Genomic DNA, 27,291 nt, shown 5'->3' with positions numbered 1-27,291 from the left:
TGTTTGTTTGTTTGTCTGTGTGTTCGTTCATTGGTTCATATAATTGTGTTGGTTTAACTTGCGAATTGTTTTCTACTAAAGTAAATGTCAATGTAATTGCTTGTTATTTCTATTATTAAATTGTTATATTTTGTGATCTGAGTTTTACACGTTCCTTTATTGATTGATATTTCTTAAATGTTCTTATTATAAGCTGTTACAGGCTAGGCTAAGGCTTAGTTTATAATAATATATATGTGTGTGTGTGTGTGCCTGTCTGTGTGCGTATGAAGATAAAAAGCCCATAAAACACTGTTTTAACGTTGCAACCATATATTTCGAGCACTTCCTTCTGTACTCCTGATCACTGGTTAAATATGGACATAGGATGTCTTACAAGAGTATATATACAAAAACATATGTAGGTGTGGCAGTAAGTCTCTGTTGGTGACCCAGGAAGGATGGAGATTAAACTATTCCTTGGTGATTTTTGGCCTCATTAACTCTCGTCTGGCGGGAGATTTCAATGAATTATCCAGTCAACTAAATTCGTTAGTTCCGACTATAAAATTTAAAAGAGAATGGGAAAAGGACGGGAAATTTCCGTTCCTAGACGTACTAATCACAAGAGAGCAGAATAGATATGCATTCACAGTATACAGGAAACCCACTTTCGCTGTTTCATATATTCATTTCCTAAGTTACCCCGATGTATCCGTAAAGATCATGGGGCTTAGAATATGTTCAAATGGGTACATTGATAAAGAATTCAACACGATCTGCCAACACCTTATTCAACCCACCATACATTATCGAGAAGGCTATAAATAAAGCGAATACAATATACTATAGAGGTCTCACTCACAATAGACAAATAGACTTCAGCAATAAAAATAAAAATTCTATACGATGAAAACATCCAAAACGCCACAGACACCTCAGTTCTAATAATACTTTTATTTTCCATTATCCCAAATCCATCGGGAGTTCGCTCATTAATGTATACCTAAATAAAAGAGGAGAAGAAGCAGGAGTTTACGAGATACCGTGTAGCAATTGTAATGAGATTTACGTTGGGGAAACCGGTAGATCCATCTCGCAAAGTTTAGCAGAACACAAAAGATCAGTGCGATATGCATCAGAAAACTCGGGGATTTTCCTACATATTAGGGACAAAGGAGTGGGCGGAGCTGATTTTCAAAAGTAGCTGTCCGTACAAAATGAAAATGCTGGAATCTGCTATCATCAATCAAACCAACAATATGAACCTGTAAGGACACTGGAAATCGATTACATCGACGAACTAATCCTTAGGCCGCTCCTTAAGCAGGTGTCCAAGAACATCCTACCACTGGACGAGTTGCCAAACGGGAGTTGATGAGGTCAAAAATCACCAGGGAACAGTTTAATTTCCATCCTTCCTGGGTCACCAACAGAGACTTACTGCCACACCTATCTTTGTTTTTGCATATATACTCTTGTAAGACATCCTATGTCCATATTTTACCAGTGATCAGGAGCACGAGAGGAAGTGCTCGAAATATATGGTTGCAATGTTAAAATAGTGTTTTATGGGCCTTTTATCTTCATATTATACTGTTGTATTACAGTAAAAATACATTTAAGAACAAAAGGATTAACTGGTTCTTAACAAACTATCAGCTAAGTTCCCATATCTAAATAAGTTTCCACCACCAGAGCCATACTCCAGAAATGTCTGAAATATATAAGGATGGCACATAAATAAATTGCAAATAAACTAAAATGAGATCAATCAAAAAGTCATATGGGAAAGGACATTTCTGAAATAAAAGTTTAAAACTACAAAGACAAAGCCACACTTGGGCTAAAAAGTATTCTTACCCATTCTAGCCAAAATGCACACACTAATTAAAATTCCACTTGAAGAAGGCCATCTTGCCACTTCACCGACTTCGTATAGTTCTCCATCTCAGTTAGTTCACTCTCCCATTATGTAGGGGAACAGCTCGCACGTACACAAGCACGAATTCACTCACAAGACACTCCCAAACAAATGACATCATAGATTTGTCACAAGTTCATGACGTCATATACAGATCATAGTCACACCGATAAAATCTACTCAAAGCCAGATTCTAAAAGCATTATCTGCTTCCGCTCATGGACACAGGACATGGTTTGTTCTGCTTAGGCAGCGACCTTCGACATCGCGCCACCCAAGGAGGTTGTGTCAACATTTTCGGAGCTAATGCTGAATCTGCCCTTAAGAACCTGTTTCCATGGAGAGTCGAAATGATGACATCTATAATTTTAAAGAATGTCATACTCATCACATCTGTTTATCAACTATCACTTAACAAAAAAAAAAAGACAATTCAAAGATAACAAATCATATTCATAATGGTGTTTTAATTTTATTCGCAATATATATATATATATATATATATATATATATAATATATATATATATATATATATATATATATATATATATATATATATACGCACACACAGTTTGTGTTTTCAATATACAGGGTGTAACACGAGTTTAAGCAAATATTTTCGGAAATATCGGGAAAAAAATTATTTTGAGCAGAAAAATATTCTTTAAAGATATGGTTTTATAAGGCTTTCGTTTTCTGTGAGGTCATTTCTTACAATATACGTTTATTATCAGCACTACTTTCAGGCGAGTAAGTCAAGAATACAGGAGGAATGGGAGGAGGATGAAACAATTAGGCTAATGTGAACAAAATACCTCCCAATCATCAGAACAGAGGAAAAATATATGTATGCATCATTAATACCCTCTCCTTCTCAACGAATGGTATTCATTGGAGTCCTATAAAGCAATAAAAGCAAGCCCAGTTGAATCTTGACTTCTTCAAAGGTATGCTTCTTCATTTAGAAACCAATCAATGATTGTAACTGCGTTTATTAAAAATCTCTTCCTCTCCATCACGAAAGTTCATCAAATACCAGTCAAAAGCATAGGCCTAGTTATGACTCCTGACTGAACAGTATAATGAAGCAGTGGAAAAGAGTGCTCTAGAATTTAATGATCATAAGTAAATGTTACCAACAACATTTACACTACTTGATACGTGACGCCATATGATGCCGATGTAAGTTAATCGTTAAAATTAGTTTACTTTCAAGAAAAAGAATCATAATTAAAATACGTTCAATCCACTTGCCTCAGTCGCTTCTACAACCTCCCTGCTGCCACGCTGCCACATCTCGGGCTCCAGTAGTAGTAGTAGTAGTAGTAGTAGTGGGTGGGATATGCCTTTGAAACGGCTATACCGACCTCCCATTCACAACCTTCCTCACCTTCGGTGAGCAGCATTAACGATAAATGGTTATTTCAAAATTTCTCTCTCCGTCAAATGAAGCGATGAAATGCATATCTTCATAGAATTACTTTTTCATTTCATATCCCTAAATATCTGCATAAACTCGTGTTACACCCTTCATATAATAGACTTACAAATAAATAAAGGATATCATTTCCAGTTTTCTTGCTGACCTGTTTATTGATGGTCTGTCTGTGGCTGTATTTCTATTTGAAGGGGCTTGTAATTATATGGAAACACAAATACAGAAATACTGATCGCGAATTATGAGCAGATGTAGCAGTTCCTAAAGAATGACTAGACATTTTGTTAATATTTTGTGAATGAACTGTCACGGAATTGAAATGTAATCACTTGCTTAGTAACTTTATAATCTAATTCATCTTTATTACTTACTTCCGAATATTATAGTTTTTTCTCTCATGAATTTCGTAGAGGTTTTGCAATTTGGCCATTGGCATAATAACATCTCGGATTTTGACAACCTTCTAGTGTCGGTATTCCTTAGGGCTCTTAACTGTATTCAAAAAGTGAAAGGTCCATCTTGGGATTCGTTTATTTGCCCTCTTTTTTTATGTTATTATTATTTTCTTTCTGGTTATGCAGTAATATCAATTAATTTCTCTCAATATTAGAGACTTTGTCTTCTTTTGCAAATTCCTTGAAAATAAAGAATAAGCAAATGCATTATTATCAATTTATTTATGTATTTATTTTGCTACTGCTTTCTGTAACTCTAACTCTGTTTAATATGTGAATTATTCATCCATTCCTAGGCCTCGCTTTTGTTCATTTCCTCGTTCTTCCACTTCCCATTATCATCTGTATTCCACATATCTGCTTTTATTAAACTTTACTTCTGTGTCTGCCTGTTTGTCTATCTGTCTGTTTGGGTCAAAACTTGTAACTAAATTCTCGATTTGTTCCCTTCGTCCGATGGACTTGAAATTCTGCATGATTACTCAATTCCAGTGAAAATACAACCTTAAATAGTCAGTAGGTCAGCAGTGAACTCTAATGAACCTAGAGTACTTCTCCCAGTATCTCAGGATTTATATGAAACTTAAAATTTTTCATTACCTCTTTACTCAGTAGAAAGGTTAATAACTCTACGGATTTTTATACCTTCTTTCGACTCGGTAGGATAAATCAATAAGTCTGTGGATTTTTCAAATCATCTTTGGCTTGACAGGATATCGGTTACATTAACTAAAATCATAAATCAGTTAAAATTTCTGTCAAAATAAAATGAAATAAAATAACTATATAAAAACGAATGTTTAAAACACACCTTTATTAAAATCCACTAAGAAGTAAAAAAAAATTTTTTTTTCAAGCATACCAATGTCTTCTTACAATTAATCATGTCTGCAGAAATAAAAGCGTGGCTGCCAAACATGGAGGGAAATGCTAGAAAAGAAATGAAAAAGAATATATATATTTACTTTCTTGCAGCACTTCCTTTCTGTAGAAATTATTAATTGTAAGAAAATCTTGGGGTGTCTCAAACAATATATTTTTAATTTTTTTAGTGAATTTTAATAAAAGCGTGTTTTAATGTTTATTTTTTTCTTTTTTTTTACATGACTTCTGCGTCTGTCCATCTGTTTGGGTCAAATTCCTTTAATTCAATTTTCAACCCGTTCCCTTCGTCCGAGGCACTTTGCATGGTTGCTCAATCCTTGAGAGTGAGTAACCATGGTCAGTAGGTCAGCAGTGAGCTTTAGTGACACTACAGTGACCTCTTCCAGTATCTCGGGATTGGTGTGAAAATCTTCATATTTTTCATACCTTCCCTGACTCGGTTGAATAGGTTAATAACTTTCCAATTTTTCAAACCTTGCTACAATTTCTGTCAAAACTAAAAAGAACTAAATAAAAATAATTTGTTTTTAATTAAAATGCACTAAAAAGTACAAAATCCTTTTTTGAGGCAAACCAGAATTTTCTTACAATTAATCATGTCTACAAAATAAAAGCATGACCACCAAACATGGAAGGAAATACTGCAAGAAATAAAAACAAATGTCTTTTGTTATTTTATTTCTAGGCATGATTCAATTGTTAAGAACACAAATTCCCCCCTGGTTGTTGTTAAAAAAAAAAAAAAAAAAAAAGTTTTTTTTCACTTTTTAGTGCATTTTAATAAGAACGTATTTTAGATTTTCTTAAATATTTTTTTGTCTTTAGCGCTCGTTGTCCAAACACACGAACACCGCCATTAGCAATGAAACATTACCAATTAGTAATCGTAGTAGGTTGTTTTGTTAACACACGCCTCTGAGATTTTTGGGGGAATTCTTTCCACTTTCCATTTGTGTTGCCAGGATATGTTTTTCACTTTCGAAAGTCCCTCTCCCTCCAGCCCCTCTTCTATGTCCTTCCTCTTCTTCATTCGCTTTAATATCTCTCTCTCTCTCTCTCTCTCTCTCTCTCTCTCTCTCTCTCTCTCCATTCTATGCTTTATTTTTATCAGGCGGAGTACATACGCCTCTCGTCGGGATTACTTTTCCCACTCGGCTATTGTTGCGCATTCATATTGTCACTTGGTTTCCTTTCATCCTGCCGTTTCACGTATTGTTGGCGTCAGCCCCCCAAACCCTTCTATATTTTCTTTTTTTTTATGGGGGGGAGGGGGCATTCTCCCTGTTTCCATTTAATCTGTTGTCTTTTTTCATATCATTCTCGTTTCTTGAGCTTTCCTTACTGAAAAGCTTCCTTTGTGTATACTGAACTGGGGCGGACCCTCGCAATTGCTCAACAAAGGTCTTGGTGTAGGACTTTCACAATATTCTTGACAAGAGTGGATTTCTAATCAGGTATTTTTCAACTTTGGGGTTTTGCATAAAGAGGAAGTAAAACCGTACAAAGTTTGAGAATATCACGAGGATATCATATTCCGCACCACACCCCCACCGTCCCCACGTCCCCCTGTCTGTCTGTCTGTCTGTCTGTCTGTCTGTCTGTCTGTCTGTCTGTCTGTCTGTCTGTCTGTCTGTCTGTCTGTCTGTCTGTCTGTCTGTCTGTCTGTCTGTCTGTCTGTCTGTCTGTCTGTCTGTCTGTCTGTCTGTCTGTCTGTCTGTCTGTGATAAAGATGGTAAAGTAAGTTATAAGTTACCTTTACATTAGAGTTCATTCTTTTAGAGACAAACATACATTATTTCGAAGAAATGAAAAGCAAAAACAAAAAAATTTATTCGCCATAGGAGGACACGCTAGTGAGTTGATACTTACCTGCTCTATTAATACGAGAGTATTCAATAGGATCATATAAATCTCTCCCTTCCTTCTAATAGCTAATGGTCTTAAAATGTGCTCTAGCTTCTTTGTTCATTTACAGTGCTACGTTTCTTTCGGGGAAGGGGATTTAATTCTGCAAACTTACGCCTTCTTAGCGCCCACGTTGTAGGCCTACGATTAAAATCTGCTTTTTCCCGTGATGGGTAATGCGGGAGGAAAAGCCACGAGGTCGAAAGAAAACACAAATTCTCTTGCACGAATTACATGCAAACTTCTCAGTCATCTCGAATTCCTGCCCAACGACGTCTTCTAGCAGATAGCAGGATGGCACGAGGAATCGGAATCCCCCTCACCAACAGCATACTAATGAATCAGCTGAAGTCATCCTTCAGCATGCCTGACGCCCAGAAAGACAAGAAATTCCTCACAAAACTACCCTGCCAGACAGTAGCATCCTTGCCCAAAACCTTCAACATGCTCTTAGAAGAGCTCATGAAAATGATAAATGAAATCCATGCGACCCACAAAGCAGCAGACTCCTCGCGCCCAGTAGCAACAGCAGTGACACCGCGTTGGACCAAGCAAGATTCAGACATGGAATCAGATAGCAATCCAGAAGCTTTCCCAGAGAGAATTACATAGGGAAGCCTAAACAGAAGAAACAAGAACCTCCAGAGCGCACATGATTATCCCTCTGGAGGGGCTGGAACAACGGCTAGGAAATGTGGAACCCACGTGGTAAGCCTACGATCAAAATCTGCTTTCTCCTGGAATGAGTAACGCGGGAGGAAAAGCCCAGAGGTCGAGAGAAAACACAAATTCTCTTGCACATATTTTATGCAAACATCTCAATCACCGCTATGGTCACCTTTCATATATTATCCTAATTTTGTAATTAGTCTTATTCCAGCTTTCCAGTAATGTATGTATAATTGTTAATCTTGTATCCATCCATATATAGATTTATGTCTGTGAAGAAATACAGATGCATATACTTAATCCCTTCCTCAATCTATCAAGAAGTGAGGACCACTTACAGGCTCGCACAAACTATTGACCTGTGTTAAAGTTTTGTAAATAAATCAGTTAGCACCAGACTCAGTACCTCATTGGTACCTCGCTCACAAACTTACATGTTGTCATAAGTTCTTAAGATCGTCTTACGCATTCAAAACATAGATGGTCATTGTTAACTTGAAGGCGCCCCAGCCCAAACAACACTGTACAGTGCTGATTTTTCAACTCTAGTGTGAAATGCAATAAGATCTAAGCTTTGTATGATACCAAGAAAATGATGATGATAAATGAGGTACGATCTATTCCTGGTCATCAATAAGATTCAGATATATTCAGTTTATAAAGACTGTTCTTAGGAAATGATTATTGGTCCTGGGGTTTAGCATTTGTTCTGCAAACTCATTCACTACATATCACCTTATTCTGTTCACCAGCCTGCAATAGATTTGATTTAAGACCTGAATAAGAAGTCTACAATACTTACCACTTATTTCCTATGGAATGGTTTATTTTGTGTAACAGACAGCACTCGGTCCTGCAGGATCTTAATTGCAAAAAGGATGGGACCGGAATGACTGACAGCAGTTGAGATAAACAAAGGAGGAAGGAGTAGAACAAAACCATAAGAATTACCTTAATATTAATTTATTACCTTAAATTTTTATACATATTTACAAAGTGAGTAAGTTTTGTTAAACAGAAATGTAAGGCCAATGGCCAATTCTATGACCAATAATCAAATTAAATAGTTCCTTATTTTTGCTTTAAATTCTCATTAATAATTTTCGATAAATAAATCCCAAAATAATATCCAGCTGCAGCACCACACAGAGCCATACTTGCTCATTAACCACACTTGGGAAAGCCACTCGCTCCAATAATATAATACAATAATAATAAAATAATACAATAATAATCATAGCTGCCGTGGAAGAAGAATACCTCTTCTCAACAGGGGACTATGACTTAGCCATCACCTCGTCCTTGGGAATTGGACAGAGTCCTCCTCAGCACTTGACAACTCCTGCAATAAATCCATCACCAGCAACCAGGTAATCCTCCAAAAACTGCTGCTGCTGTGGTCTTGATGGAACATTGTCAAGAACCTGCCGATCTGCTTTCCAAAACCTGACTAACTCTGTCACGGTGTATGCAACAGACGAAAACTCTGAGAGAACAGCATTCCCAAGTAAGGCGGCAATTATCCAAAGATAAACAAACGATTGCGTTTCCCTAACAACCACTCACCCTCACCTTTGGTATTCGTCATGCTGCCTTATCTTACCCTTTGGTAGCTGTGATCAAAATTTGGGTCTGATGAACTTACAGTACTTCCTTTCTGAAGTTAAAGATTCCTTTTTGCTGAATTTTATTTTAACCATTTTTATTCACCTTCGACATTCAGTGCAGGAGATGGAAGCATCAGATATTTAAGCATCTACTGTTACCACCTACATGCCTGGGTCACCCGGGGATTTTTCCACATCTATCATTTGAGGGGAAATCAGTCCTGTATATGATATTTGTAAAACACTTTGAACAGTTAAAAAGAAATAATCTCCGAACATAATCTCCGCTATGCTTGCTTCGGGCAGGGCTGCCTATAGATTTGGTTAAGGTAATTCTCATAATATACCTGGATGGAATGACTTAGTTAAAGATCTGTATACAAACTCACGAGAAATGTTTTTACTGTGGAGGCAAAATGGTAGCCTGAGGGAAGGACACACTGCATTACTAATGAGACAGGCGAGAGCGCAGTTCAAACTTGCTCTTAAGCACTGCAGATTAAATGAAAAACAACTAAGAGCCGATGCAATGTCTAGAAACTCAGAATCTGGTGATTATCCTCATCTTTGGAAAGATATCCAGTCCTTAAATCCCAAAACTAAAAAGCTATCACACAGAGTAGGGGAAGCAGGCGGAGACGAGGCTATCGCAAGTATGTGGGGCGAACATTTCAACAATATCCTGAATTGCATAAATGATCAAGATTCCCGAAGGGATGTAGATAACCTCCTTACTGACAACATTCAATTTCTTTTTGCAGTCTGTATTACGCCAGGTAACAATTCAGCGATGCCATAAACAGCCTACCTAATAATAAATCGCCCGGCTGTGATGGTCTTCCTGCAGAGGCTTTCAAATTCTGCCTTCCGATAATTTACATTTTGCTATCTGCCCTATTCAATGCATGCATAATTCACCAGTTTCTTCCAGACTCCCTACTCTTAGTTAACTTGATATCATTAATTAAAAACAAGCTAAAGGATGCAGCTGACCCTGGCAACTACCAGCCAATTGCAATCACAACGATCGCATCGAAGATACTTGAGTCGGTTCTTCAAGTGAGACTTCTCCCCTTTCTACACACCACTGACAACCAGTTCGGCTTTAAAGCAAACCACTCAACCGACACCTGCATCTACATACTGAAAGAATTACTGAACTACTACCTATCATCAGCCTCGCCTGTTTTCCTTCAAGTTATGTAATCTATGCACTAACTGTTATAACTCTCAATGGATGTTTTTTATCACCAATATTATTACTGTTATTACCAGTATTATGATTACTATCTTTTATGCTACCTCAGCTATTTTGGGGATAAGTGCCGATTATTCACTTTTTTATCATGTTGTCTCATGTAGCTATATTGTGTATGTTACTGTCTGTATTTTGTATATTCCATGTATATGGACTTGAGCTGAAATAAAGCATATTATTATTATTATTATTATTATTATTATTATTATTATTATTATTATTATTATTAAGGTTGTTAAAATCTGCATAATCTGTTCTTAATCCTAAAACTCCATTGTCTCCTAACCTCGTGAAACTATAGCTTCAAGTGAAAAGGCTACGCTATTTGAATTTAAATTTGTTTTCTCATCTTTTATTTTTTCAAATTAATCTTTTTTCCTCCTCGATGTTTTCTGGTTAAAGGCTTTGATAGGTGCTACCTTTCTCGTAGAATAACAAGACCTTTTATATGGACTGGGTACTTGCATGACGTTCAATGAAATTTTGAACGGACTCCGATGTTATATTTTTTATTATTTTTTTGTGGTAGATTTCTAATTTCTTCGTATCCTTTCGTTATTAAAAGCACCATTGCTGATGACTCTTTCAAATAAAAAGGACTAAGGCCACATTTCAAACATTTATCATATCGTTTTAACATCTGTTAGATGAAGTATGCAACACTTGAGAAATTTTTCATATTGAGCAGCCAAAAATCTATGTCCTTTCTGTTGATATTTCTGAGGAACCTCTTATTATTATTAAAAAACAAAGCATTTGGCAGACTTTTCAGCCAATTAAGAGAGCAACTTCTGGCTTCAGTTTTCCTGTTTGCAAAATATTTTTTGGCTAAATATCAAACACGTTTAGAAGAGTAATAAGAAATAGGGAACCACATCCACCACCATCACTAAATACAGCCATGATATTGACATTTTTGTAACTAAGCCAGCTTAGTTATTATAATTGCTTCATTGCCAAATATTTTTCCACGTATGTAGTAATAAAGAAACCTCAAATATTATACATTTTAGCAACAGCAGACTGTTGAAGACAACACTGTTGAAGACATCACTGTTGAATGCAACTTTATTTGTAGAAACCCTACAGGTTACAGGTTCTTGATATGCTGCTAATAATAATATATGACAGAAATTACACAGTACACATTAATGATAGTAAAATGAAGCCTTATATGCTACTGGATACAAAGCATCAGGATCTATTCATCCTCACTAAAGTCTTTATAATTCAGATCCTGCTGGTATTCATCATCATCATTCTCCTCTTTCTTGCTTCACATTTCTCTGATAGGTCTGCCAATGATGGATGGGTAGGTTCAAAAGTTCAGAGTTGTTGCAGGACCTCATCTTCAATTTGAAACTTATTTTTGACCATCATGATGCTCCGAGTGCCAGAACAGTTGACTAGTTGCTCTCTTGTAGGAGGAAACATACAAGACCTGGAGGTTGATTGCTTGCCATTACTCATCGTCTTCTTAGCCAAATACTGCAGATAACACTTACACTTTTCTCCCTGGCACATTGATATACTGAGTATGTTGGACCCTCGAGTTTGCCATTTACCTGCCTTTAAAGTCACCCTCCTCTCCAATAAACAAAATTCTACACATATTATTGAGAAAACATTTTATCCAGAGATGTAAAACTGTAAAGCAAGTGCTGCAGTTCAGTGCCCGTGCACTAAGGATATTACCAAGTTCACTCATGTTTATGATTTGTCTGTGTTTACCTGCGTCAGTGTTAAATGGTAAGATGAAGACTGAGTGCACAAAGCAGACGTGTTGTTAATTTATGTGATTCTAGTTTTTGCATGACAACTGACGTGTCTCATCTGAGCTGCATACTTTAGATAGACTGCAGTGGTGTTCTAGTTTTAGCATGATTGGACACAAATTCAATTGTTTCATTGCTTGAAATCTAAAATATGATGAGAAATTATCATAAATAAACACTCTTGACTGGTTTATCATCTTTTCAGACTTCGTTTTTCTCACATTTTGTTCATTAAAACTTGGGGTTTTTCCATCCCTGTAAAGTGACAAGTATTAAACCAAAAACAGACAAACCCATCTCAGCAATAATTATTTCATACATTACTTTAAACTAACAGAAGAACTGTGTCAACAGGATGTTTATTTATGCTTCTCAACACAACAGAAATGATTGATAGATCTATCAATTGTTACCACCATCAGTCAAGAAGAATCTGAATTACCAGGTTTTCTTGTGGCACGTCCATCACCAATATATTTCTGAACAAGCCATGAGCGCACCATTTCTTTAGATTTGATACATCCAGATGGAATATGAATACATCTTGTGAAATCATTACTGGCAATTCCTGTTAACATTTGTGGAGTCAAGTTTACAACGGGCATAAGAATATGGTGGTTGCTATGAAGGAGCTGCTGAAACAGTGAAACATTTAATCTGAAGGGCTACATGAAACCATTTCCCTGTTTTCCTGGTCACAAAGGATTGGGGTCTGGGCACACAGTCATACAATCTGAAGCTGAACTGTTCATCAACAGTGGCTTTTCATGTTGTGTTGTTAGCGGTAAAGCATATGTCGAGGACCTAATTTATCCCAGAACTGTTAGTAAAGCCACGGAGCATCTGTTGATTGAAAGGCTCATGTAGAGAAAATATTTTTGATCATTAACCCAAGGTTTCTTATTCTCATTCAGTTTCACGGCCATGAAAACTATAATGTAGTAGCTCAGAAAGAGAGAGAGAGAAAAAGAAGTGATGGCCTTGTTGACAAAACTGGCTAATTTTGGGTGAGTTCATTAAATATGCCATGTATTGACATCGCAGTATGAAGTAAAAACAAACAACTTGGCCCTCTTCCACAAACTCCAAGGTTCTAGCACTAAAGTACTTAAGGGAAATTAATTTTATTATCATGTAAATCATGTACAAAGTAATGTTTTCAGTACGCGTAAAGCAAACACCCATGGTTTGCCACATTTCTAAAAATGTATTCTTTCAAAAATATTTATATCTGCTTTTATTCATATGAAGCTTATTCTTTATTTGCATAATGTGAGTTTTATAGCACCTGATTATATGTCCGTCTGTCGATTTTAACAAGCACTTATCCATAAGAAGCACGACATATTATACAAGGAGGGTAGCTCTCCAAATTTTTTTTTACTATTGCTTTAGGTAGAAGTCTTCATGATCCTAATCATTAGTTGACTCCAACCTCGTTTTCACTGGATCCAAAAGTGGTCTCTTTTTATTGCCTAAAGGTGCCCTGCCCTTGTGAAAGTGATAGATATTCTTAAGGTGTAGAACCAATGAATGGGATGGTCTGTTCCAGGGAAACCATAAGGACTTCGTTGCCATTCCGCTTCACTATTCTTGACGACGACACTCGTTAATTGATAAATAAATATATATATATATATTATAATATATATATATATATATATATATATTAGGGTGTTGTCTTGCAATTGTTTGACTAACAAGGTTATTTTCTGACCTGCAATAATATTCGCAAGTATCGGTTTGTATACATCACATCTTAGACAAGTATCATGTCTGTGATGGTATTTCTTCTAAGTCTCTATCTATCGTTGTTTCTTGTAGGTAGGTTTGGAGTCGGTAAAACACATAGTGAAATAACAAGTTATATTTAACAAGTTTACATCACAATGATAACGACAGGAAGATTTGAATAGGTCTTCCAGCGAAGAGGTGTGATAGAAGTCTGATATACAATTCTGTTGCGAGAACATTAGTCGAGTGACATATTTCGCAATGTTACACAAAAACACGAGTATACGGATCTAGGTCTGTGACGTAGGCACAGGCTATCATGAGAACGTCAACATGTATTTGCCAATGCGGCATCGGTTGGCGTTACCTTTTTAAACTGATGATCCAAGTGTATTCAGATGAAGATGTGATACAAAGCAACGTCAAGGCAATGTCAGCTATTCACTATCTGATATTTAGAAATACTGCAAGATCCTACTGGACTACAGTAGTCATCACATTAGCACAATGACATGTTGCTACACATAGAATGATGCAATACATTTCTAATTAATATGTAATTATTAACATATATATATATAGTTATATATATATATATATATATATATATATATATATATATTATATATATGAATAACGTGATCATGAAGTATATAAAACGTGATGCTATGTATAAATAAAGGTGTTGCCACGGAGGAAAATTGAAAGGCGAGAAAGCCAAGAACTTTCGGTCTAGCACGACCCTTTACTTAGGCACAACAGGTCATACAGAGCAAAAACATAGAACAAGTAGGCATAATATCCAAACTGACATTACAAAATTAGCAAACGGTCCAATTCCCTCTACAGAAACGAAAAAATGCCTGAGGGGAAGATTAGAGATTTTTAGGCAGCCACACCCTGGAGGAACACACACATGGTCAACAGATGATTCATCTAGAAAAACAATACATTTTGAAAAACAAGGAGGCATATACGACTTAGTAACCCGAAAAAATAGATTAAGGATTTAGGCACTGTGCCTTGTCAGGTCAAATTTTAATCGAAATACAATACATTTTGTATTAGTTAACATGAAATTTACAAAAATGTTCCAAAAAAAAGAGTGAAAAGACGAAAATAGGATATAAATATAGCGAGCCTGAGAGAGAGAGAGAGAGAGAGAGAGAGAGAGAGAGAGAGAGAGAGAAGAAGAGAAGGAGAGAGGAGGTAACTATATACATGTGGGGACTAATTAATTAGTTAGTGTTTCATTTATTTTAAGGTCCTTCATAAACATTTTACAAATATATGGATCCAAATGGTACAATCCCAGACTAAGATTTAGGTTGTTTTTATTAGTGATTTGTATAATTGCTGATTCCAGTAAATTTCTTCAAACTTAATCATTAGACTTAGCAATTACAGAATCATTAGACCTAGCAATTACAGAGGTATCGCGCCTCTGTAATCGCTAGGTCTAATGATTATGTTTCAAGAAATTTACTGGAATCAGCAATTATACAAATCACTAATAAAAACAACCTAAATCTTAGTCTGGGAAGGTACCATTTGGATCCATATATTAGTAGAATGTTTATGAAGGACCTTAAAATAAAGGAATTACTAATTAATTAGTCCCACATGTATATAGTTACCTCTCTCTCTCTCTCTCTCTCTCTCTCTCTCTCATGCTCGCTATTTTTATATCCTATTTTCGTCTTTTCACTTTTTTTTTGGAACGTTTTTGTAAATTTCATGTTAACTAATACAAAATGTATTGTTTTTCAATTAAAATTTGCCCTGACAAGGCAGTGCCTAAATCCTTAATTTATTTTTTTCGGGTTACTAAGTCGTATATGACTCCTTGTTTTTCAAAATGTATTGTTTTTTTGGATGAATCATCTGTTGACCACGTGTGTGTTCCTCCAGGGTGTGGCTGCCTAAAAATCTCTAATCTTCCCCTCAGGCATTTTTTCGTTTCTGTAGAGGGAATTGGACCTTATGCTAATCTTGTAATGTCAGTTTGGATATTAAGCCTACTCGTACTATGTTATTTCTCCGTATGATCAGTTGTGCCTAAGTAAAGGGTCGTGCTAGACCGAAAGTTCTCGGCTTTCTCGCCTTCCAATTTTCCTCCGTGGCAACACCATTTATATATATATATATATATATATATATATATATATATATATATATATCTATATATATACATATATATATATATATATATATATATATATATTATACATATATATATATATATATATATATATATAATATATATATATACATATATATATATATATATATATATATATATCTATATATATATATATATATATATATATGTGTATGTGTGTGTGTGTGTGGGAGTGTATGTGTGTGTGTGTATTTATATACATGCCATTGAAATTTTCTAGGAAAATTAATTTCTTTCATTGCTTTCGGAATACCTTAACTGAAATGTGAAGTCAAAATACCATGTCCTTAAGGGAATTTTTACATTAATATTGAAAATATCCATACGGTAGGTGAAGCAAAATTGATTTTGCCTATCAACTTTACTAGTTGTGACTAATGAAAGTCAGAAAATCCATGATTTAAGCGTTTCCAATATTTTTACTCTTAGGTTTTCAATCTACATAGTTGCTGGGAGTGTATGCGTATAGCCCTCGAACACTATGGGATAAAGCAATTTCTTATCGATCTTTCAAAACACAGTAAATAAATCTTCTTGGCTCAGTTCTAGCTAACGTCCTTTATTCTGTATATTTACAGATCTATGATTTAAATTGTATTTTTTTATGATATCTAATATTTTACTTTTTTTAATTTTTTCTGATGTTTTATTTTTTTTATTTACATACTTTGGAGCTCAAAGGTGATATAGTAAAACCTGCACAGAACGATTTAATGTTAGGCCATTCATTCACTGTTGATTCCTATTTCACCATATCATTGAATTATCACTAATCAAGGTTGCCGTCAATTTTGCTACTTAATGAAAAATTATCACACAAGATTTAGAGCTCCAGTATTGACCTCTAAGTAGATTTTCTAACGCAGCTAACTGGAGTAGGACTGTCTAATTATGAAGAGTTTCGTTTATATATACAAACTCCAAAAGGACTAGACCCTTTTGAGGAAAAAAGCATAGAATGCAAGCTTTAGTCCGAAGAACTATCAAACATGATATCTTTTTAAAAACTCCCAAACTTGTTTTTGAAAAATAACACTGTGATTGGCTTGCTTGTCTCTTCATTTAAGTTAATAATGAAATATCAAGGGATAAAAGTATCTTTTCGAAAAAAAAAATCAGGTCCCACTAAATATAAACAACATTTAGAATTTGAAATTTAAATCTCATTTCCAAACCAATAGACAGTCTACATTCTCGTAAGAAATTTCGAGTAGAAAGAGAATGAATTTATCCTTATTTCCAATAAAAAAATTAATTTAGAATAAATGAATGTCAATGATGACATATGAAAAGTCTGATAAATCTAGCACAACAATATACAACTTTAGATAAAAATGTAAATAAGAAGCGAACGGAGATAACGACGATGAGGCTATCTCTCTGTAACACCATTAATTCATCATAGAAAAGAACACGAATAAATGCAACTTCCCTCTGCAAATCTTCATAGGTAATATGTTGCCATACACCAGATCTAATATTTGGACGCATTAGCCGTAAGTTCATCTTGTTAATTTCAAATGATATTGCTTCAGTCTTTATAGATCTTGAGTCAGTTTCACACAAACATGACTTTTTTTTATGTGGTACGTCATCACACGAACCACAGATGTTCTTGTGTTAATTCTCAGCCTGCCATAGAATTTGAACGTCATAAATAGATTTGATTAACTTTTTGATTGCTAGAAAATGTTTCTAAACAAAACAATAGAATGCTGACCATTGAAATCGAGAGGATTGAAAAGCTCAAGTCTCTCACGAAAAAAAGAAAAGAAAAAGAAGTATCTTATTCCCCGAGTGGATTGGCAGATGATATGAAATAAACAGTAAATATCTCAGAATGTCTCTATACTATTTTTTAATAGGACAAATGAATACGGAGAATAAAAGAGCAAACTGGAAACTTAAGTAGGTGCATCAAAAGAAGAACGTGAATCAAAACAATTCTAATCTTATGAGATCACCCACAGTCTATTCTTCTTCTTCTTCTTCTTCTTCTTCTCTCTCTCTCTCTCTCTCTCTCTCTCTCTCTCTCTCTCTCTCTTTTGAAGTGGGCGGAGAACGCAAATATTAAACGAATATGATTTTGATTTCTTGCGATCCATGTCTTGTATAGCAACCAAAAGTAAATTTTTTGCACAAAATTGAAGCAGGGAACGTGAATTCCCTGCGATTTGCCTATGCTTATCTCTTTCATAATAAAATAAAATAAAAATTCCAGCAATTATGAAAAAAAAATGTATTGCGTCGCAATAATGATATAGTAAGCATAAACTGCAAATTGTTCAGGTACCGAATAATGCCCAAAATGTGCACAATCCACGCTAACACTAGATTCTGGAATGAGGAGGCATGCGACTAATTTGGACTTGCAACACCCTAAAAAAGCCTTAATTAAATTCGGAATAATGAATAGCTACAACACAAATGAAAACCACAGCTGAGACATTCCTCCACAGAAGTCGGGATGACACCAGCATCACTTGAGCTTTTGTTTCTACTGACCTCCGGAGCACTTTCATACGAATAACTAACTGGCTATTTGCAGTACTTAACATTGGCAGCTAAACTCCAAACCATCTTTTCCATTCTATTCTGAATTTTGAGCGAGCCTTTTGTATACTGCTAAAAGTCACCATCAAACTTTCACAAACTATTAAATGCATTAAATATTATGGCCATGTGAAGAGACTGGTGTAGAGATGCCTTTGATACTATTTGTTTGTGTCCTGACTGTCTTAGTGTCATTTGCCAGATCTGGCCTTGTCTTCATTTTTGAACAAATAAAAACTTAATTGGCTTTTCTTCACACTGAGATTTAAGTGCGAATAATCCCTCCGATACTAGAACTGGTGAAGAAAATAAAACTGAGTCAATTTAATATAGTTTTCAGCTCACTCAAGTTAAAGAGTAAAGGACGATTGCAAGCAGAGGATCACTCCTCGTTGAGTTAGAATAGACTCAGGGAAACCTGAGACGAGAGAGAGAGAGAGAGAGAGAGAGAGAGAGAGAGAGAGAGAGAGAGAGAGAGAGAAAGTGGTGGTGGGGAGAGCAATCTGTATGCTGGTCATCATCATCGCCGTCTCGCTTGGACAAATTTCAGGTGATTACTCTTTGTGTCGAATCTCTAATCGATCCTCAATTGCAAAGGAATAATCCTACGATCTGAATAAGCAATGAGGAGAATTAAGCAAGTCAGCAACTTAACTAAGGGAAAACTTTGCGAAGGCTAAAGGGAGCGAGGGCGGAGATGACAGAAAAAGATCGATTGAGATGGACTCTGCATCACGAGGGCTGTATGATAAGGACATCTGAACGAGCCCCGAAATGAGAGATGAATATTTTGAGCATCTCTCTGTCCCTGGATTCACGTGACTCTGGAATAAAAGTTTCTCGGCAATTCAAGATGCAACACGTAAGCTAGGAAAGGTGGATTGATTAGTATGTTGCGAAATAGGGGATATTGTACATGCGGCCAATAAAATAATGGAAAGCAGCTCCAAACACAATGTGATGTCTTTTCTTTGTTTTAGGGGAGATCGTGGTTTCAATCCTCGTCACGTTCCGTAATATTAGTTCTTCGTAAAAAAGAAAAACGAACAAATAAATAAGAAAAATCTCGTTACCTGCAGAGAGAACTTCAACGATCATAACTGACGTCAAGTCTCTTGTTATCACTGATTTATGCTTTTACCTTCCGGGTATTATAGGGTCTCGAGTCCTTATCTCATATTTCCGTACATAACTTTTCTCTGCCAACTATTACTTAAACATAAGCTGCTAGACTTGTCAACAGAATAGTGTTGGTTCGCGTTACCGAGTTTGGCTGATCACGGAAGGATGAAAGAATGTCTATAAATTATTCCTTTTTCCTTGTCTGTCTGCACCTTTTCTGTTCGTCCTCAGATCTTAAAAGTAACTGAGGCAAGAGGGTTACAAATTGGTGTGTTGATTATCCACCCTCCAATCATCAAACATATCAAATTACAACCCTCCAGCCTCAGTACTTTTAATTTTACTCAAGGTTAAATTTAGCCTTATTCCTGCCCCTGGCACTGCAAAAACACCGGCCGCTACTACAGGCTGAGAGTTCCATCGGCCGCGGCTCATACAGCATTATACCGAGACCAACGAAAGATAGAACTGTTTTCGGTGACTGATTATATGCTATACAGCAAACTCAATTGCGCCGAAGTTTCTTCGGATCGTTTTTTATTTGCTTTATTGGGAATGTAGCAGCAACAGAAATTTTTATGAGAGTAATTGTAACTACATATATATATATATATATATATATATATATATATATATATATATATATATATATATATATATATGCTTAAAAAATCACAGTAGATGCACGTGACTTCATAATAAGCGAATACCACGGGAAAATGATATTCAGAAATCCAAGCGCTTTCGTCTTTACTCAGACATCGTCAAGGAGCTACTAAAGTACAATTGGGGAGGAAGGTCTCAGATACAAACAAGATCAGGAATACCAGATGGTTAATTATCAAAGGGTAAAATTAAAAGGGATAATCCGGATTATCGGATATCACAACGGTACACAAACTTAAACAGATTCTGACCCTAACCGAAATTACAAAGTATCTTTATAGTCCAAAACATGTAAAAACTGAATATATTAATTTTATCGCTTATATTTATCTACAAATTTTTTCATTATGAAAGCATCAAGTTTAAATAAACCAAGACTTAAATTTAGAACATTTCTATTATTTGACTTGATAAAACAAGATTCAATGATATTCCTTTTAACTCTGTCATTACATGGGACTAAGGCTCTTGCTTGACTCCAGTTAATAGGATGGTCTAAATCTCTCATATGTACGTAATAATGCATTCGATATTTGCCCAGTTCTCACAGAATATTGATGTTGCGTGAGATGCTGTGAAAGAGATTTGCGGTCTGTCCGTAATAGACTTTATCACACTTTTTGCAAGGAATTTCATATATGCAGCCTGGAAGATCTTTAGGAGAATTTTTGATTAATAAACTCTTGACATTAATATTACTGAAAACAACATTTATGTTAAAAAAGCTTTAAAATTCTAGGAATATCTAAAAACCTTTCATCATAATAATTTTAGAATGTTATGCTTACTAAATTCAAGTTTGTCATTATTTGTTAATAAAATGTTTTTCTAGCTCTTTTCCATGCCACATCTACAAAAGTCCTTGGGTATTTTAGTTTCAATGTAATATCATAAATAGTTTTAATTTCAGCGTCAATAAACTGCGGGCTACAGACACGTAAAGCCCTTAGGAACATCCCAGAAAAAACAGAGAATTTAACATTTTGATGGTGATTGGAGTAGTAATGAACAAAAGAGGCAATATTAGTTGATTTTCGAAAGACTGAAAAGGTGAAATTTCTATCATTTCTATGGACAGTTACATCAAGAAAATTCAAATTACAATTTCTTTCTTCCTCTACAGTAAATTTTATAGAAGGGACTAAATTATTGAGATTATTAAGGAATTCCTGGAGGTTTTCGTGAACTGGCCAAATACAGAAGATATCATCCACATATCTAAACCAAATAACTTTTTGGGGCAAAATTCTTGGTAAGAGTTTTGTCTCAAAAATTTCCATGTAAATATTGCTAAGGACAGGAGATAAGGGATTACCCATAGCCATGCCAAACTTTTGTACAAAAAATTCCCCATTGAAACAAAATTTACTATCTTTGATACATAGCCTTATGAGACTTATGAGATTTGCTACACTTAAGGGAATATATATAGCCATGAAATGTCAAGTATCTTTTATATTGAGATGATTTTAGTATTGTCATACTGTTTTTAGTAATTCTTCATATATCAAGAACTCACTGATCTGTAATAAACCAGTATTAGCAATAGGAGTGGTGTCCAAAACTGATTGCTCAATTTGTAATTTACCTTATATTGGACAATCTGGTAAGGAATGAAGTATGAGAGTTACGCATCATAAATATAATACACAGGATGCAAAGAGCTCAAACGCCCTATTTTGTTACGTAAGAGACTTTGAACACCCTCTAGCCTGGAATTCAATGCATGACAGTTTGTTAGTTGAAGGATGCCTCATTAGTTCTTTTGGTAACATTAACTTAAAGCAACGGTCTTTTTAAGATGGACGAATGGTTGATAACCATTATTCTTGATGATTCATAAGTAAAGCAAGCTGTGGGATATTTTATAAACATAATTTTGCACTGTGATTTTTAATAATTGCATATTTCCACTATGTTTTTGTTTTGCAGAATGTTTTTTACATACTTAGCTTCTTGGTATGTTTTGTTATTAATTGTGACCCGATATTGCTTTCTTGTGTAAGTTGTTTTCTTAAACTTGTTTGGTATCCTGAAGATGACTTTGGAATAAAAGTTGAAAGGCTGGGTACCTCCTTTTATTTTTTAGATAAGGGTAAATTTTATCTCTCCCTAAATGTAACTAGTTGTGGTTTTTTTACGATTTTGACCCGTTTAAATAAAAAAAAAATGACAGAGTTTTTGGATAATCCTGCGATGAGATAGAGAAGCAAACAAACACTATAACATAAACTGTTATTCAAGAACTAACGCGGTTAAGCAATCCACCCAGAAAGTTTCTTCTCGGCAAACGCTGATGATTACATCTCTCCCAATTCGAATCGCTTAGTGCAAATCGCTAGACCCAACTTTTGGATTTTATTCAGTTATTGTGTGTATGTGTGTGTGTGTGTGTGAGAGAGAGAGAGAGAGAGAGAGAAGAGAGAGAGAGAGAGAGAGAGAGAGAGTGAGAGAGAGGGGGGGGGGGGGGGGGGGGGGGGGGGGCTTTCCAACTTTAACAGATAAAGGTAGACGAATAGTTCTATACTATATTGCAATTAATGCTTACATAGATTATTTGGCCATTAATCGATTTTATTTTACGGGTTTGTAAAAGAAATATGTAAATTTTTATGTTTTGTGTTTGTTTCTTTTGAAGTGATTTTTTGTGCATTTGTCCATTTTTCTTACTGAAGTGATTTTTTGTGCATTTATCCATTTTTCTTATTGAAGTGTGTTTTTTTATATTCTGTGTGATTAATGCCTTCTTTTTGCAATTTTGGTATTTTCCACATTCTTCTGTATTTTCATTTACATTCACAATTTGATTAACTTAGTTGTTTTCATTGATAAATCATTGCACATTTAATTGAATTTAACACTTGTGAAGTAATTTGTATTTACTTAGAATTCTTTTCAAGTTTTATTGTTGTTTAGCACTTGTGAATTGATTTCCAAATTTTAGTTATTACCTAACACTTTTGAATTTCGATTGAATTAATTAATTTTCTTGAGTTTTTGTGATAAATTTAATTTTGATTTAATCTTACTTAGTAATTAATTCAAGAATTAATTAAACTTTGTGTTGTTTTCAAGTAACAGTAAATTTCCCTAAGATTGTGAATTTCACTTATAAATTTTGAGTTTGATAATAAATTTTTGTATTTAAAATTCTATAAGTGTTTTCTTTTTCACCAGTACATTTAATTTTGTTTAGGTTGAAACGTAGAGCAGTAAGGCACTGCAAGACACCCCCCTCTCTCTCTCTCTCTCTCTCTCTCTCTCTCTCTCTCTCTCTCTCTCTCGGTCCATCGTTCTCCTCTCTCTCTCAACTCACATATCACAATGACCAAGGTCGTTAAATTAGAATCACAAAATTAAAAAATATATATTTATTGGTAAGGAACAAATGACTAATAAGTCAAATTCTTAAAGAGCAAAATGTTTAACTAAATAAGTTAAAATCTGAAACCTTTAGCTACTGAACACAACCCATTGAAAACTCTAAACAATGCACCACTGTTACAATTCAAACAGGAAACCCAATTAACCCTGGGGATTGGACAAAACCCGTCCACCTCTTTCTCTACAATAACCAGACATCAGTCATAAGATAAGTAACCAAGTCACAGTCTCCCAACACCATTACCATGGAACTATCAGATAACTTCCCATTGAAACTACCATAACCGTCTGGAGAAAAAAGAAAAAAAAAGAAATCCCGCATAAATAAATGGGAAATAAACCAAAATGACAAAATAAAAAGGTCATATGAAAATGGACATCTTTGGGACAAAGGTTTAAAATACAAAAGAAAAAGCCACATTCGGGCTTAAAAGCACGCTTACCCTTCCTTGCTATAAGCAAACACTAAAAAAAATCAAGACATAATTATTCTAAATTGGGGCTGCTTCTAAGCGCCCGTTAACCAAATTCTCCCATCATGTAGGGGAACAGCCCACGCGCACACAAGCAAGAACTTTCTCACAAGACATTTCCCTTGGTAAGACGTCACTGATTCGTCACAAGTTCATTGCACCAGAACAGATACCTGATGTCATATACAGCTCATAGTTACACCCATAAACTGCCCAAATCTAGTTCCCAAAGTATACCTTACTTACTCCCATGCACGGACAAAACACGTGACCTGTCTTGCCCTTGATCGTGGCTGAGGCAGTGATTTTCCACGTCGCGGCACCGTGAGTGATGAGTGTACATTTCAAGACCCTGCTTTGTCTCCGTGGGAGCTAATGCTGAATCTATCATTTTAAAGAATATTTTTGCTCATCACACCCGTCTGTCGACATAGGTTGTCAAAATAAGAAATTTAAATATACTAGCAAACTTACCCATCTACGATGGGTGATAAAATACAGGTGCAGAAGTGAAAAATTTATATGTACTATTTGTTCAGCAATATTAAAATAAGGGCGATTACACGAATAGTCTCTCTCTCTCTCTCTCTCTCTCTCTCTCTCTCTCTCTCTCTCTCGTAATGTAATTCAAGGGACGATCACTGAACGCAGAGAAATTCTTATTCATTGTTGTTTCCCCTCTTTTAATGATATTCTCTCTCTCTCTCTCTCTCTCTCTCTCTTAAAGTAAGTGAAGGGACGATCAATGAACGTAAAGAAGTTCGTATTCATTATTGTTTACCATTTTGTAATGATTCTCTCTCTCTCTCTCTCTCAATGTAAGTCAAGTAACGAAGACGGTGATGGGATTATCGGATTACTTAGCTCTCGAATCACAAATTATCTCCTCTCTCTTTCTCTCTCTCATTTTTCGATAGCAAGATAAAATTATAAAATTGTAGAGCATTAATGTCGTTAAATGGCTCTCTCTCTCTCTCTCTCTCTCTCTCTCTCTCTCTTGTCGGTGACTTTCATTTAACGGAATAGGGATCTTGATTCGTTCGTTTCTTTGTCAATTACTTTGCACGGTTATACGAATAATAAAGTATCTCTCTTTTCATTATGTTACTACAAAGACGCAACTTGTATGTCAGTGCGTTATGGCTACTGATAAATGCTCTTATGATCCTGTGTCTTCCTAAAAAGAGTAGAAAGTAGGAACTTGTCAGTTTCCTTTTTATTATGTCCATTGGCAGGATCGAAATTCTGAAGCAACATTACCAGGCAGTACTTCTTCAACGTTATTTTGGGCACTGGCAGTCCCAATGGATTTAAGTTATTCAAAAAATCTTGCGGATATTGATGATAATTTTCATCTTCTATTGCGTCCGAGCTGAAATATTCACGACTTTCTCCGAGGAAGTTGTACAGAAATTATGTATGAAATATAGTAAAGTAACTAAGTCTACGGGAATAACCAGCCTCGTTTCACGGCCAGAAACCGCTCCGTTTCAGGGAATCCCTTCTCAACCCCACCCCCTACAAAGGAAGGGGGTAGGTTGGATGAAACCCCATTACAAACCATCTTAGGGGTCCCCACCATAACCCTGCCAAGTTTAATGACCATCTGACCAGCCGTTTGGCCGTGATTGAATGACAGACAGACAGACAGACATTACGCCCATTATATACTGTACGATCTTATGATAAAGAACCTTGAACAGGAAAAGATACCAAATGAGTGGCGTGGGAGTATATTGATCCCAATTTTTAAAGGGATAGGCGATGTCCAAGAGTGTGGTAATTATAGGGGCATTAAATTGATGTCCCACACTTTGAAGATACTGGAAAGGATGATAGATGCTAGACTGAGAGAAGAAGTACAAATAGGTAAAGAGCAGATGGGATTTATGAAGGGAAGGGGAACAACAGATGGTATATTTTGTCTGAGGCAAATAATGGAGAAATTCGGGGAAAGACAAAGGGACCTACATATGGTATTCATTGACCTTGAAAAGGCTTATGACCGAGTCCCGAGACAAGAGGTATGGAGGAGCCTGAGAGAGAAGATGGTGCCAGAGAAGTATGTGCGATTGATACAAGAGATGTACCGGAATGTATTTACCAGAGTGAGGAGCAGTGTTGGGGAGACAGAAGGTTTTGAGGTGAGAGTAGGATTACACCAGGGGTCGGCTCTGAGCCCATTTATCTTTAACATAGTGATGGATGTTATAATAGAGGAAGTAAGGGAGACAGTACCATGGAAGCATATTGTATGCGGATGATATTGTTCTGTGTGCAGAGAGCAGGGAAGATCTGGAAGTGAAATTGGAAAGATGGAGACAAGTACTGGAGGACAGAGGAATGAGAATAAGTAGATCCAAGACAAAATATATGTGTACCAACCACTGAGGGGGATGATAGAGAAAGTATTCAGCTTGGTGGAGAGCAAATAAGGAGAGTTGATAAGTTTAAGTATTTGGGATCTTTTGTTAACGCTGGAGGAAGTATGGAAGAAGAAGTAAAACATCGGGTACAGGCACGGCTGGAAACAACTGGAGAGCGGCGGCGGGAGTTCTTTGTGACAAAAGAGTGCCGCTTAGGTTATAAGGAAAATGTCACAAGGATGGTGGTAAGAACAACAATGCTGTATGGTACGGAAACAGCAAGCATGAGAAAAGCAGAGCAGTAAGAAGATGGATGTGGCAGAAATAGAATGCTTAGGTGGATGTCTGGGGTAACAAGAGTGGATAGGATCAGAAATGACTACATAAGGGGGTCAACTAAGGTGGTGGAAGTATCAAAGAAAGTGCAGGAGGGGAGGCTGAGATGGTATGGCACCTGTTGAGAGAGATGAGGACCACGCTGGGAGACATACTATGGGGGTGGAGGTGCAAGGAAGAAGAAAAAGAGGGAGACCAAGAAAGAGATGGAAGGACTGTGTGAGAGGAGACTTAAATGAGAAGGGAATTGATGAGGCAGAAGCACAAGATAGAAATAGATGGAAATGGCTCATCCGAAGAAACGGCGACCCCATATTAAAAAGAAAAAATGGGAACCAAGGCTGGGAAGAAGAAGAAGAAGTAATAATGATAGTATTATATATATTGAATTATATATATATATATATAGATACGTCGGTGTAGATTCTGTTAGGGTTAAATCTATGTTCAAGTTTGTGACCGTGTGATATCCGATAATCCTGGATTATTATCCCTTTTTTTTTTGCCCTTTTGACAATTAACCATCTAGTATTCTTGATCTTTTGTTTACCTGATAACTTTCTTTCCAACTGTATTTAA

The sequence above is a fragment of the Macrobrachium nipponense genome, chromosome 31, assembly GCF_015104395.2.
Source record: "Macrobrachium nipponense isolate FS-2020 chromosome 31, ASM1510439v2, whole genome shotgun sequence".
NCBI lineage: Eukaryota > Metazoa > Arthropoda > Malacostraca > Decapoda > Palaemonidae > Macrobrachium > Macrobrachium nipponense.
This window is presented reverse-complemented; position numbering follows the sequence as displayed.